The 15,136-nt window shown below is 43.1% G+C and overlaps 1 protein-coding gene and 1 pseudogene across 2 annotated transcripts in view; both read right to left on the bottom strand.

Moving 5' to 3' along the window:
- Positions 1–7,385, bottom strand: part of NIM1K (NIM1 serine/threonine protein kinase) — a 66,823-nt gene extending 59,438 nt beyond the window's left edge. Inside the window, exon 1 of the mRNA XM_081517599.1 lies at positions 7,076–7,385. The gene's annotated coding sequence lies outside the window, so the exon portion shown is untranslated. The remainder of the gene's footprint in view (positions 1–7,075) is intronic.
- A 3,187-nt stretch (positions 7,386–10,572) lies between these two features.
- On the bottom strand, positions 10,573–13,841 carry LOC145516407 (large ribosomal subunit protein uL10 pseudogene; annotated as a pseudogene). The gene has a single exon (XR_014061372.1). The product of XR_014061372.1 is annotated as a large ribosomal subunit protein uL10 pseudogene (transcript).
- Between the last annotated feature and the right edge of the window lie 1,295 nt (positions 13,842–15,136).

Genomic DNA, 15,136 nt, shown 5'->3' with positions numbered 1-15,136 from the left:
CACTCTGTGCTAACGCACACTTTTCAGGTGCCACCTCCAGAATACTTTCATTGTGTAGAGAAAGAGAAGACCTGTCTTCATTGTAACAGAGTCTTCTCAAATTCATGATGGGAGGATCCCTCTCTACTCCTGTTCTAAACCCAAAGGGGCCCAGAAGGAAGAATTGGCTTCCCAGTCAGGTGGTTCTTATGAAGAACTTAATTTGTAAGGCTCTGTGTTAGGACAAATACAGGAAGCCAATATAGCAATATCACCCAGAAGAATACTGAATAATCAATGATATGGGAAATGTTAACCACAGTCATCTCTCTAGTTGGAATTATTGATGGTGGTAGAGACAGAATAATAGATTATTTCTTTTAACATTTATTTCTGTACTTTTGACAATAATACTAGCGACACTGATATTTATTGTATGCCAGGCACCATTCTAAGAACTTCACATGAATCAACTCATTTAATTCTCACAACTATGTGAGAAGGTTGGTGCAGTACTATAGGCCCCCAAAACTGAGGCACAAAGTGGTCAAATAATGTGCCCAAGGTCACACAGTAAGTGAGTCACAGAGACAGGATTCAAACCCAGTATGCTGGTTCCAGAATTAGACTTAACCACTATTACTTGCTGCTTCTGGAATATGTACTGCTTTTGAATACATATTTTTATAATGTCTTACAGTAAGGAATTATGTTTCTTTAAAACTAAAGAAAATAAAATTAAGAAATGAAGGGCTCCAATAGCATTGAAACATGTATATTATCATATGTGAAACAGAACACCATTCCATGTTTGATGCATGAGACAAATGCTCAGGGCTGGGGCAATGGGATGACCCAGAGGGATGGGATAGGGAGGAAGTGGGAGGGGGGTTCAGAATGGGGAACACATGTAAACCCATGGCTGATTCATGTCAATGTATGGCAAAAACCACTACAATATTGTAAAGTAATTAGCCCCCAACTAAAATAAATAAATTTAATTTAAAAAAAAAGGAAGAAATGAAGGGCCTCCCTGGTGGCTCAGCAGTAAAGAATCCACCTGCCAATGCAGGAGACATGGGTTCAATCCCTGGTTTGGGATGACCCCACACGCTATGGAGCAACTAAGCTTGACTGCCACAACTATCGAGCCTGTGCTCTAGAGCTGGGGAGCTGCAGCTACTGAGCCCACGTGCTGCAACTACTAAAGCCCGCACACCTAGAGCCCATGCTCAACAAGACAAGCCACCACAATGAGAAGCCCACACACAGCAACTAGACAGCTGCAACTAGAGACGCTAGGGAAACTAGCCCCCACTTGCCCCAACTCGAGAAAAGCCCACGCAGCAACAAAGACCCAGCATAGCCAAAAATAAATTAATTATTATTTTTTAAAAAGATTAAGAAATGAAAAGAAAACGAAATATAAGACAAAGTAACCAGGGAGAGAGAGGAGACAGGGTGAAAGAATAAGGGTTTAGCAATGAGTCAAGAGAAATGACTCCATGCTAAACATCTCTGGATTGGTTTCCTCCACTGTAAAATGTGAAGGTGTGCAAGTCTATATTCTAGAGAGATACCTACTCTGCAAATTACCAATAATTGACATGAAAGGTTTGAAATCTGTACCAGCATTTTAGACTTGGCCTTCACATCCTATAACAAATTTGCTGTCTTTGTGCTTAGATTAACATCTTTAAACCAAGATGTACATAAAGCAAATGCCCAAAAAGCACCAACATTATTAGTAAAGTTAAGGATATGATCCTATGTGACTGACACTAGAGATCAGTTTCTGAAAGACAAAAAGTGGTGAGAACAGAGAATCTAGTCTGGCAGCATGCATGATTCCAAAGGACAGCAACCAATTTATTCAAAGCTAAAAATCCTGAGTCGATACAGGATTGACACATGACATGGAAAAGAAACACATGACAAGGAAAAGAAACCAATAAAGTGGAGTAATTTTCCAAGTATGTCTACATCATTACTTCCCCGAAAGTGCAGGACGTGTTTCCTGGCTCCACCAGGTAGATGAACATAACCCAGAGAAAGTGAATCTGTACTCAGTGGAATTTCATTTAAAAAATGAGAGAACCCCACAAGGTTTCAGACAGAAAAAACACATCTCATGCCAAGAATCTAGCACCAGAATGGCACTGAATTTTCAGAAACACTGGAAGCTGGAAAAGAATAAAGCAATGCCTTTGGAAATTTGCCGGAATGAATTTCCAGCCGAGAATCCTATACTCAGGCAAACCATCAATTAAGTGTGAGAGTGAAACGAACTTTTCTAGACCTACAATGTCCCCCAAATTTACTTCCTATACCCCCTTTTAAGAAGCTATTTATAGCAAAACAGATGCTTTATAAAATGAAAAGCATAAACTGAGAAAGAAGAAGACAAGAGAACAGGGATAACAGGGAATCAACACTGAGGCGGGGTGAAGAGAAATCTCCAAAGGCTCCTATAGGTCCAGGCTATCAGAAAACTGGTTCAGACTGGCTAACTGAGGGGTCCATTCAGAGGGCTGGGGTGGGGCCCGGAAGGAAGAGGATTGGTGGATGCATTTCATTGTGTGAAAAAAACCAAGGAGAGACATTTTAAAGAGCCACTAGCATAAATGGTGATAGGTTCTAAAAAGCAAACAAATGAAAAACTATATTCCCCCAAAAAAGTTGTACAGAAAAAGAAATACATCCACAGTCTACAACCCAGCTCCAGTGAAAAATAATTACACAGTCACTGTCATGCAGATGCAATGTTGATGTAATTAACATTGTGATGTTACTTGTGAGAAGCACTAATAGGGCGGAACTTTGCACCAAGACGTGTGCAAGTTCTTTTCTCCTGCACCCGCCCTTCTCACCATCCTAGCACAAGATATTGACTCTTCCTTCCCACTCCCCTGTAGAAAATCCATTTTACTCAAACAATGGCTAACAATTTGAAAGAGCAATTCCTCCATTTTCTATCCTTGACCAACTATTTCCTTTTTTTTTTTACTTTTTTATTTTATATTGGAGCACAGCCAGTTAACAGTGATAGTTTCAGGTGAAGAGCAAAGGGACTCAGCCATACACATACATGTCTTCATTCTCCCCTAAACTCCCCTCCCATCCAGGCTGCCACATAGCACTGAGTAGAGTTCCCTGTGCTATACAGTAGGTCCTTGTTGGTCATCCATTTCAAATATAGCAGTGTGTACATGTCGATCCTAAACTCCCTAACTATTTCTGAAATTAACTGAACTTTGGCTGCTCTGGCTAGAGTCCTAGGAAACATCCAGTCTTCTTTCCCTCTCTGGAGCATTCCCCTGCCTGGCGTTTGCAAATAAAGGATTATACTAATGGTGCTCTGGCTGATTTTTTCCCACCAACTGTGTTGCAAAAATGGAGGAAGGGGAAGTTGGAGGGGAGGAGTAAGAGAGCTATATCCTCCCCTATAATAAAAGAAAGTGTATAGATTCTGTCTAAAATTGATAACTCAAGGACCAGCCACATAAAAGAGAATTATTTCCAACTAGGGAGGGATGTGATCAAATAGCTAAGAAAGAGCAGAGCAATAGTAACCCAAGAGAGGGACTGTTTTTTGTTAGAATCTTTTAACATGCTCTAATCCATAAAATTATAGATGAATGCACTTGGTTGATAACAGCTTGAGCAGTTTTTAAAAATGAAGTTTGCAACTTAAAGTTAAGAATGACCCAACTAAATGATCCACCCAACGCAGAGTAGAAAGCTTTCTTGGTGGCTGAAGGGTTGAGAAGAAACAGGTCTAGCCAGCAGATGGGAAGTCCATACCACAGGAAGTGATTTTTGGTCCACTCTCAGTCCTCCCAGGGAGCCTCTAAATTGGAGAATTTGGCTAAATAGGACAGCAAGAGCTTTCTTGAAAAGCATCAGGTTCTCTCTTCTCTGTGGAAGGGGAAGAGTAGAGTTTGTTTCAGCTTCCTGTTCCCCAACTTGGGTTTTTTTGTTTTTCTGTGTAGCTCCCATTACACTAACTTTTTTGTTTGTTTTTACTCCCTTCCCTTTAATCTGTGAGTTTTCTTCTCATTTAAAATTCTTTTTTCCCTACTGTTTTATTTTTCTCTTAATCCCAAATTCTTCCTGCCACCGTACCTTGTCTCTCTTCTCACCTAGATTTTCTCTGAGTCCTACCTGATACTCATATTCCTAGACATGCCAGGTGGTTTTAGTTTTCATCTCTTAATTTACCAAGTAGTTACCTGAAATGACTTGAATCTTTTGAACACATCTTGCCTATCCATAAAACTGGTTAATATTCCTCAGGATGCTATGTGACAATGGTTGAGCTATCTTTGAAGTTCTTGAGAAAAAGTAATTTAAGAACTGTGATCTGCGATCTGCTTAATTCAAATTGTAGACACTGTCATCATAAGAACTTTGACTATTTTCTTCTTTTCTTGAAATTTATAACTTCAGTTCTAGAGAACTTTTTCTAGAATGACCATGAAAAGTGAAAACATAGAATGAGACTCATTTTATAAACTAATTTTAGTTGTCATTTCAGCAACTGAAAGAAAATCGGCGAATGAATTAAGGGTCTTTAGTCCTTAGAGAAATACTATAATGAGATTCAAAGAATGCAGTTGAATTTTCACATTATATTTTAATTTTTAAGTTTCTCAAAATGGAACTAAATATTTGGCCGAAAACATTAACCTATTAAAAGAAGTTCTTTTCTTAATTAAAAAAAAATTGTATTATATATTTGGCTGCATGGGCTCTTAGTTGGAATATGTGGGATCTAGTTTCCTGACCAGGGATCAAACCCCATATCCCTACTTTGGGAGCACAGAGTCTTAGCCACTGGACCACCAGGGAAGCTCCACATTCTTTTTTTAAAAAACTGTACATCTAAGGACTGGCTTTCAAATTTTCCAATCACATGCTATCAATATGCTAATTTAATTTATAGGTTTCAATGCTTAGGACTTGTGAATGTATAAAGAATTAGGGTCCTTTAAAGACATCAACATGTACTAACAAAAGTATTTGAATGGGACCATTACTCTGCCCAAATTAAACCTTTTTAACTGAAACTCTAAGGCCAAACCAACAGCATAAAGGGCTCTATGGCCTATCTGTAGTTATTACTGGGAAATTTAGGTTTCACACAAAACTGCCTTTATTCTAAATGCAGTTGTTATTAGAAAAGAGCACACACCTCAAACTAAATATCAATCCACGTTTTCCCCTAACACAGAAGGAGACCTCTCTGAAGGTTTTTCCAGGCTTACCACTTAACAGTGGTCAAGCCAAAAATAAACCTATGAGGACTTTACTAAGCAAATTCAACAGCATACAAAGCACCAGTCCGTGGAGAGTTGGACTTAGCTTTTTCCCTGTTAGCCTCTTCCTGGGCTTTCCTCTAGCATTCCTCCACCTCCTAATTAGAAAGCTAATTAGGAATCCAAATTTAATGCTAAATGGGGAGAGAGATCTGGTCACAGGCCAGGATTCCTTTCACATCAAACACTCTTCTCGGTCTCCCTTCCTTAGGGCAGCTGAGCTGTGGGCAGAGAGCTGGGCCAGCAGGACCAATTGGCTGAGGGCAGTGTTTACTCTCGGTTGTCTGCGAGGGAAGATCTGTTTCACAAACTGCAAACTCTGCAGAGGTAAAATTAAACAACAACAACATGCCTCGGGCCTTCAGTACCCTAAAGAAACAAGTATCTTCTAGGCTCAATTATTATTACCATGGTAACATGAGGGGGCTTGGGGAGGTCTCCTCAAGAACGGTTCCCGGTTCATCCAGGCAGCCTCTCAACAGTGCCGGGCGACTTCTCCAGTTACCATGGCAACCAAAATTAGAAGTGCTTTTGCAACACTAACAGAAACCATCTTTTGAAGCTCTTCTGTGAATCACATTGAATGCTGATGATGCAAGCTTGAGTGATACATATTTTACAAACATTAAAAAAAAATCATATTGCCATAAACAAATATTCGTTTTAGAGTCCCCTTTGCAATCTTCTGACTTAACCTTGGAATCGATCCTTCGGTTTGGTTTTGTTTGTTTCCCTTCTGGATTCCCGCGGCCTCGAGTGCAAAGGCGATTTGTTTAACTTCCAAACTTGTCTGAATTGCACGGGTGAGAGCTTAAAATGTGGTTCCTTCGCTCTGGGTTTGAAATGGGGTGAGGAAGCGGGTGGGGGAGAGTGGGTCTAACAGAGAGCCCTCTTGTCTAATAAAGTCGGGAGGACGAAAACCGGGAGGGGGTGGGGAGAAGAGCCGGGAAGGAACGGAGGAGGAGGGAGAGAGACGGGAAGAAAAAAGTGCAGATGGCTGAACCTCCGCTGCCCTTATTGGGGCTAAGAGCACCTTTATCGGGTGCCTTGACCTCTCCATCTGCTCAGATACTGGGTCAGGCACACAGAGCTGATCGGAAACGGCATTTTAAAAACCCTGTTGCGATCCTTTCCGGGTCGTGTCGCCGAATCCTTGGGCTCCTAATATTCCTGAAGGGACCTCAGGGAAGAAGAGACAGGCTCTTCTTTACTTGTACAGTCTTTCCAAAGGAGCGTCTTTCTTTAGAGCGCGTCGTCGTGTGGGGTGTGATGGAGGGTCCACGCCTCTGAACCACCGCCGTTCGCTGTCAGTGCCCTTCACTGCCCACTGCCCGCCAGGGTCACGCATGTCCCCGGCACTCGATTCAAACTCTGCGGCTCCGGGCTCGCGCCCTGGGGCGCTGGTGGCGTGCAGCTGAGGTGCGCGAGGAGAGGCTGCGGCTGCGCGCACAGACCCGGGTGTCTGCACCTAGCCAGGACTCGGGGACACAGGCGCGCACACCCTCAGGCACCGGCAGGCTGCTCGCTCCGGCGCACCCCGGCCTCCGCCTCCAACGCGCTCGCCTCCCAGGCGCGATGGGCCTCGGAGGGGGCGCCCCTAAAGAGCGCTAATCTTCTCCTAACCCCAATTCGCCCACCCCCGCCGGGAGCTGTGTCTCTCTATGCCCTGGGGTTCCGGGGAGGAGAGGCGTCCCTGCTCAGCACCCAAGTCGGCAGCCTGGCGGAAGAAGGGGCGGCCGTGTGGGGTGCCGGCTGCGAGCCCCGCGGCCCTCGCTTACCTTGCTGGCGAGCTCCGCTCGCGGGCTCGGCTGCGCGGCGCCCGGCCGGGCTCTCTGGGTGGTGGGCTCGGGCGCGGGCGGTGCGTGGGTGTCAGAGCGCAGTGGCCGCGCGGAAGGCTCGGGAGCTGTCAGGGGCGGCAGTGGCAGACCCCGCCCACCGGCCCGGCCCGGGCTCCGCAGCCGGGACTCAGGCGCCCCGCAGCGTTTCCCGAAGGACCAATCCGGAGCGGGGGGCTGGCCCGGGGGAGAGGGGGGAAGGGGAGGCCGGAGGGGCACCGGGACGCAGGCCTGAACCTCGTAGGCCGGTTTCTATGGCAGCCGGGAGGGAGGGGCTGAAAGGGGGGGGCGCGGCGCGGGGATACCCATCTTACACACTGGACAGGCGGGGTTGGCCCTGCCGCAGAGAGGAGCGCCCCTGGAGCATGGATGGCAAGAGGCGACAAGGCTCCCATCAACTCCCGCTGCGTGCTGAGCCGCTCCAGCCTCTTGATAAAAAGGGTTTCCGTGTCCTTGGGAGACCCAGTAATCTTCCTAACAGAACGGGATTTTCTAGCAAACCACCGTGACAGCTCCTTCAGGTGAGTCTGGGAGCGTTTAGGCTTTGCAGAAAGAAGTACTAACGCCACCCTCAGCCCGGATTCCTCGAATACATTAGGCCCGGTTCCTTGGGTGCCCCTTGGGCAGCGGATCCCCAATTTCCTGTGTACTCCCCAGCTATGACTCTCCAGCTCATGGTAGGTGCCAAATGTTTTTCCAGTTTACAAACAAGGAGAGAATGCGATTCACCGAATACTAAAGAATAGAGATGATTTATTGAAGTTCACGTCCTTCATTTTACAGAGGAAGAAATTGAAGTCGGAGAAGTCAGTTAACAAGGGCCACAGGGCTGGTTAATAGCAAAGCCATGACTGGGGGCCCTAAGTCACAGCTCTGTGAACAGTCTTTCCACCTCCTCATGTGGCTGGATCCTCCATAATTGCTAGGGTGTATTTACAAAAGCGAAAGAGCTAAGGAGAAAAATAAACTGAGTTTAAAGCCCTTTTATGGTAGAAATTAGGGAATCCAAAGATTCCTTATTTTGCTACTGGCCAGTAACTGTTATAAATACTTTCACAGAGTGACTGATTAAATCCTCACAATAACGTTTTCAGTTAGGTGCTCTGATTACCACCCGTGTTTTGACAGATGAGGGAACTGAGGCCCAGAAACTTATTTGACTTGCTCAAGGTCACACAGCTGTCCAGTCTTGACCCTGGGACTCGGACCTGAGGGTCTGACTCAAGTCTGCTGCTCTTCCTCAGTAGCCTGTGCTGCCCCTTTGTGTGATGATTAAAGGGGCCAGAACAGGAAGGGCAAGAAATAAAACCTTGGACAGCTCCACAGACTGACCATTGGGATTGGCAGAAAACCAAGAGAACCCGGAAAAAGGGTTTTCTTGTTTTATAAGAGAAGTTATAAAGGATCTCTGTGAGAAAAGTGTGTCTTTAAAGGGAGGCCTTTTTCTCAAAGACAAAAGGACTTTTTTTTTTAAAGGAGTAATCTTAAAATAGTACGTGCCATCAGTCTTTCTAAAACAATGAAATACAGGATAAATCATTGCGTGTTTTAAAAACAAAAGACTCCTTGAATTCTACAACATGACAATACACAGAACAAGAATTTATAAAGAAACAGCCTAGAAACCAAGAGCCTCAACTTCCCAGGTGACACATACTCTGACACAGGTCATCCCATGGTGCCCCTGTAAAGCAATGCTTGGCAAAGCCAATCCTGGATTCTAGAGAATTAAGAGGTTACTGAAAACTTTAGGCTACCGTGGAAAAGGAAAACTTAAAACTCAGCTTCAGAAACCACTTCTCCTAAAGTCCACTAGCCAGACTTTTTCCCAGGAGTCACCAGCATTCCTCTTGCGGTGAGACTGTGAGGGCCTGCTCCTTTTCAAAATATACACCCTTCCTTCATGCCTTCCTTTCCCTTGGGGGTCCTGGGATACTCAGCCATAGAGGGCTGACCTCACACTGAATTCCCTTCACTTGAAAAAAATGTTGTTTTTCTCCTAGACAGGGTCATTCAACAATAGGCTAATTACAATGTAACAGTATATAGAAAAGTTAACATTTTTGTTTGGAATAGTATGGGGAAATATTTTCAACATGTTAAGTGAAAGCAAAAGTTACAAAACAGAATGACACAGATTTGTGATATGTATAACTGGAAGGAAATACCCCAGACATTAGAAATACTTTTTCATTATCTGGTGGAACCTCAGGTGATCTAAACAATGTTAATACTTTCCAGTGTTGTTTGCATTTTCTACAATGGGAGTATTTGTCAGAAAAAAAAAAATTAATGTCAGAAAAATATTATTTTCCAAAAGAATTGATGAAACTGTAAAACCTATAAAAACAGTATAATTTCAGGTTATTGGAGAGCTCATTAAAATTTAGTGTCTTAAACCCCGCTTCCTTGTGTTAGCAGTAGCCAAGTACGTTCTTAGAAACAACTGATTATTAATAGAAGAACTGACTCTAATGCAGGAAGTCCTTGTTCTATCTATACTTTGAGTTGTGAAAATTAATGAGACAAAGTTTCCGGTGAACAATGAACTAGGTTTTCTTAACCTGGAGTCCCATGGGCTCGGATGATTGGCAGGAGGCTCCCCCATCGACAATGTATTTGTCTACTCCTTTCATCACAGTCTCTAAGTGGTTGGGGCCCAAATGTCAGAACCCCCTCAGTAAATGCTTAATACATGGTAGCGTTATTATTTCAAGGTCTGACATATCTTCCCACCTTTCGTGCTATTCTAGGGAATATAGGCACATTCTACTCTAATTTTAAGTTACCTGGTATAGAACATCCCTATTGAATGTGAACCTGGGCTATTCATGAGGTTTTCCTACCTCTGGTTTTCTTCTTCCTCTTCCACTAGCCCGACTTTTGGCTAGCGGAAGAGAGGGATATTTGGGAGGGATATTTGGAGGGATATTTGACAAATGTCAGGGAGAGGACACAGAGCAAAAGTTTTTAAGACTGTACTGCTGCAGAGTTGAATCTATAACTCAAAAGGCAAATCCTGTTCCAGGAAAATTTATTTATGCTGTTTAGATTCTAAGTGCTACCTGAATCTGAGACTTCATGTCTTAGAGACCATTCAGAAACATTCTCAGACAGTATCTCTTTGACTGTGATCCCTGTCCCATGTTTATCTTTCTTTCAGAAATTCCAGTTGAACATTATGTGTCAGACCTTCTCATTTTACCTCATGTCTTTCTTGTATTTTCCAGATTTTTATCTTCTATTTACCTTCTTTCACATTCTGGTTAGTTTCTTCAGATCTATCTGTTTCACAGATTCTCTCTTGTACTGCAATTAATCAGCTGTTTAATCGGCACACTAACCTCATAAGCCTTGTCAATGCAAGTATAATTAGCAAACCAAATTGAATCACAACAATTAGGATTTATTAAAATATTTTCCCTTAATTTTATAGGCACTTTTTTTTTTTTTTTTAAGATAAGTAAGCCTTTATTTTCTCATTTCACAAATAACGCTGGCCGGGTTGGCTGCTTTTTGGTGATTAGTCAAAAAGACCGAATCCCATATCCTCGTCTGACTCCTCCGACTCTTCCTTTGCTTCAACCTTGGCTGGGGCTGCGGTGGCGGCAGCAGGGGCAGCAGTGGTGGCAGCAGCCACGAGGGCAGCAGCCACAAATGCAGATGGATCAGCCAGGAAGGCCTTGACCTTTGCAGCAAGTGGGAAGGTGTAATCAGTCTCCATAGACAAAGCCAGGACCCGCTTGTACCCATTGATGATAGAATGGGGTACAGATGCAACAGTTGGGTAACCAATCTGCAGGCATACGCTGGCAACATTGCAGACACCCTCCAGGAAGCGGGAATGCAGAGTTTCCTCTGTGATGTCAAGCACTTCAGGGTTGTAGATGCTGCCATTGTCAAACACCTGCTGGATGACCAGCCCGAAGAAGGGGGAGATATTCAGCATGTTCAGCAGCGTGGCTTCGCTGGCACCCACCTTGTCTCCGGTCTTAATCAGCTGCACATCGCTCAGGATTTCAATGGTACCCCTGGAAATCTTAGTGGTGATGCCTAAAGCCTGGAAGAAGGAGGTCTTCTCGGGCCCCAGACCAGTGTTCTGGGCCGGCACGGTGACTTCGCACGGTGCTATGGCACCAGCACAGGTGGCAGCTGGCACCTTGTTGGCCAGCAGCATGTCCCTGATCTCAGTGAGGTCCTCCTTGGTGAACACGAAGCCCACGTTCCCCCGGATGTGAGGCAACAGTTTCTCCAAAGCTGGGTTGTTTTCCAGATGCCCTCGGATGGCCTTGCGCGTCATCGTGTTCTTGCCCATCAGCACCCCAGCCTTCCCGCGGAGGGACATGCGGATCTGCTGCATCTGCTTGGAGCCCACGTTGTCTGCTCCCACAATGAAGCATTTTGGGTAATCATCCAGAAGTTGGATGATCTTAAGGAAGTAGCTGGACTTCCAGGTCGCCCTGTCTTCCCTGGGCATCACGGCGGTGCGTCAGGGATTGTCACGCAGGGTTTAAAGACGATGTCACTCACACGAGGACGCCTGGTGAGAGTTATAGGCACTTTTAAAGAACCAGCAGGAAAGAAACATTTATTTGAGGTTTACCCATGTATTGTTTCCCTTATTTCTATTAAGTTCAAGCAATATTAAACCTAAAGAACTAAGACTAGTATGGTAATTGTTTTTAAAAGTTTTCTCTCATGTGTATGTGTATGGAGAGATATGCATGTAATGTTCACAATAATTATTTCTGATTAATGAGCTTTTGAACTGTGGTGTTGGAGAAGACTCTTGAGAGTTCCTTGGACTACAAGATCAAACCAGTCAATCCTAAAGGAAATAAATCCTGAATATTCATTGGAAGGACTGACTGCTGAAGCTGAAGCTGCAATACTTCGGCCACCCGATGCGAAGAGCTGACTCATTAGAAAAGACCCTGATGCTGGGAAAGATTGAAAGCAGGAGGAGAACAGGACAACAGAGGACAAGATGGTTGGATGTCATCACTGACTCAATGGACATGAGTTTGAGCAAGCTCCAGGATATGGTGAAGGACAGGGAAGCCCGGCATGCTGCAGTCCATGGGGTAAAAAAGAGTTGGACACAACTGAGGGACTGAACAACAAATGAGTCTTGGAGTGGCTTTTAACTTTCTTATTTTTCTAAAATACATGACTCTTTTTGTTGAGCAAGTATAATTTAACAACAAAGTAGAAAAAAAGATTGTACATTTCAGTGACTGGGTGAAGTGCCACTACTTCCCCTACCAAGACAGCTTAAATTCTGTTGATATTCTGGGTACTTAAATTCACTTTAGAAATTCCTGCCTCATCATTTAGTCATTAGTGTTCAATACTTAGCTTTCTTCCTAAAGGTAAAGTACAATGAATAGAGGGGGTAAAAAAGAGAAAAAAACTCAAATTGTAATTGAGACATTTTCATTATAAAATGAGTTACTACCTCAGATTCCCACTATAATATTAACAGCAACTGTACTCCAAACTTTTCTTGAATATGTAGCCAAGTATAGCAATGTGCTGTGCGGTGCTTAGTCACTCAGTCATGTCCGACTCTTTGGAACCCCATGGACTGCAGCCCTCCAGGCTCCACTGTCCACTGGGATTCTCCAGGCAAGAATATTGGAGTGGGTTGCCATGCCCTTCTCCAGAGGATCTTCCCAACCCAGGAATTGAACTCAGGTCCCCCACATTACAGGGGGATTCTTTACTGTCTGAGCCACCCAGGAAGCCCAAGTATAGCAATAAGTGTGATATTTTCTTAATAATCAGCAACTACAGTTGAACAACGAACAGATGAAGGTTCTGGGCCCATTGATCCTTTGCCAAAATTATCTCATGAAAAGTTTTAAGAATCAAATTGTTACTCTTGTTTGATTTTTGTCTTTAGTTTTTAATAAGCACCATTTCAACTGGACTAGGGTTCTGAATCTGTTATTCCCTCCATTAATGTTTCATAGCTGTATCTAACAGATAACTATTATTTCACAGGACACAGTTACTGCTCTAATACACCTCTAATAAGGTGGTCTACCAGGCGACAGTTAATGATCAGCTCTTCTTAGGCGAGTTCATACACTGACATTTGCTCCTCAGCAGATATTAGCCATCATTTTGTCTCTAAAGTGTATTTGAGTTACCCAGTGGAAGCAAAAGTATTCAATTATTCTGATTTTCCAGTTTTTATTTTATTATTCTCTAACAGATCGTGTCTTTGTGGCATTTTCATTTCAGAAACATAAAAGCAATTCATTACTGAGAATAAGTAGAATGTTATTGATTAATATGAAAAAACAAGACCATTGTCTTAGTCCAGTGCATTACATGAATAGTCAACATGGACAATAAGTTAACAAGATATTTTGAAAGTAGCACCTGACTACCTATAAGACACCTTCAAAATGTTCACATCACTGGCTAGTCATCTGTGCTTCCCTTAAGTACTCTGTGTCAGCCATTCTCCAGGTGCGGCTCCAGGACTATCAGTATATTACCTGGGAATGTTAGGAATGCAAATTCTCAGGTCCTAATACTAACCCAGACCAATTGAATTGTGTTTTAACAAAATGCTGTTGCATGCTATTGTTGAGCCATTGCCTAGATGGTGCTGTCTCTAGGCAAGGAGACAGCAAGGAGCTATCAGAAGACAATTTGCTGTGAATCTCTTGCCATCTTTTCTGATCTCCTGTTCCCCCCACCCCAAACCCATCAAGGGCTGATGTAAATTCCAGAAGGAAAATGGCTGTTTTGCATATGCTCTGTGCAAGCCAACATTGTCAGCCACAAAGATCTCATACAGAGGTGACTGTATTTTAGTGATCAAGAGTGTTGTCTGTGAAGTCAAGCTCTCTGGTTTCAAATACTGGCTTCCCGTTCCACCAGCTATTTCTCATCTCCTCGTCTTAGTTTCCTCTATTTGTAAAATGACAGCTAATAATGTAATTACTTCATGAGGTCATTCAGACGATTAAATGCAAAGTGCTTGGCATAAGTGATTTATAGATGTTGCTGTTACAAGGGTCCTCTCCTAGGCTGTACTTTGGTACAAGTATCAAGGTGGGCATCACTTCAGTTGTATAATTACACCATATTTAGTGTCATATTAAGTGGGAAAGTTAAGAAAACATTATGAATTCACATGCTGCCTTCCTACCTATTATGTCAACAAAATTAAATAAGTAACGTTTATAGAACATGGAGTAGTTAACATTCAGCTTAGGTTTCCCTCTCCCGATGTAACAAAGTTCAGTGTTAACTTAAATTCAAAGCTGCTATCTCCAACAAAATCAGGCTAAATTTTGAAGGTCATTTATTTGTAATTTTACATGATGGTTATAAAACTGTTTCCACCTGAACACTGTCATGACCATCTGATCATTTGTTTAAAACAGTAACAAATGCTGAAGATGTGCATTAAAATCCACTTGATTTACCAGTGGACATTTTATCACATTCAGGCCTCAGTCAATGCTATTTGCTTATTCAAAGTATGAAGTGGGTAATTAGCCTAGAAGATTCTCATAGACTTTTAAATCTTGAAATATTACTTCAAAATTTAATGTAGTAGGAGCAGAAGCACTTACCTTTCCATGAAAGTATTTCTACTTTCAATATTAGGAAGAGGATTGCAGCCTTTTTTAAATGGTAGGACTGTAAGATCCTTCTGTTTTTGTACATGTTCAAAAGATTTCTAGGTTTTAAATTTATTGACATTGGGGTTCAGTTGGTTTCCCTTTGAATCCCAGATGATACATGTGGTACAATAAAGAAGTATTCTGGTTCCTGGTAATGAGCTCTTAAAACCCGTGCAATTTCCTGAGTGATATCTTTTGTTATTCCTAACAAGCCTCTACCTGAGTTTATGTAATGCGGTGACTCTAAGCTCCAGTCACCAGTCATCAACCATATGGGTTAGAGGGCTAGAACTATCAGCCCCACCCCCAAGGGAAGTAAGTAAACAAGGTTAAGGGAGCATCTGGGTAAACACAT

Source organism: Giraffa tippelskirchi, chromosome 8, assembly GCF_054371585.1.
Source record: "Giraffa tippelskirchi isolate mGirTip1 chromosome 8, T2T-mGirTip1v1.2.pri, whole genome shotgun sequence".
Lineage (NCBI taxonomy): Eukaryota > Metazoa > Chordata > Mammalia > Artiodactyla > Giraffidae > Giraffa > Giraffa tippelskirchi.
The sequence above is the reverse complement of the archived record's forward strand: the minus strand, read 5'-3'. Positions and strand labels throughout refer to the sequence as shown.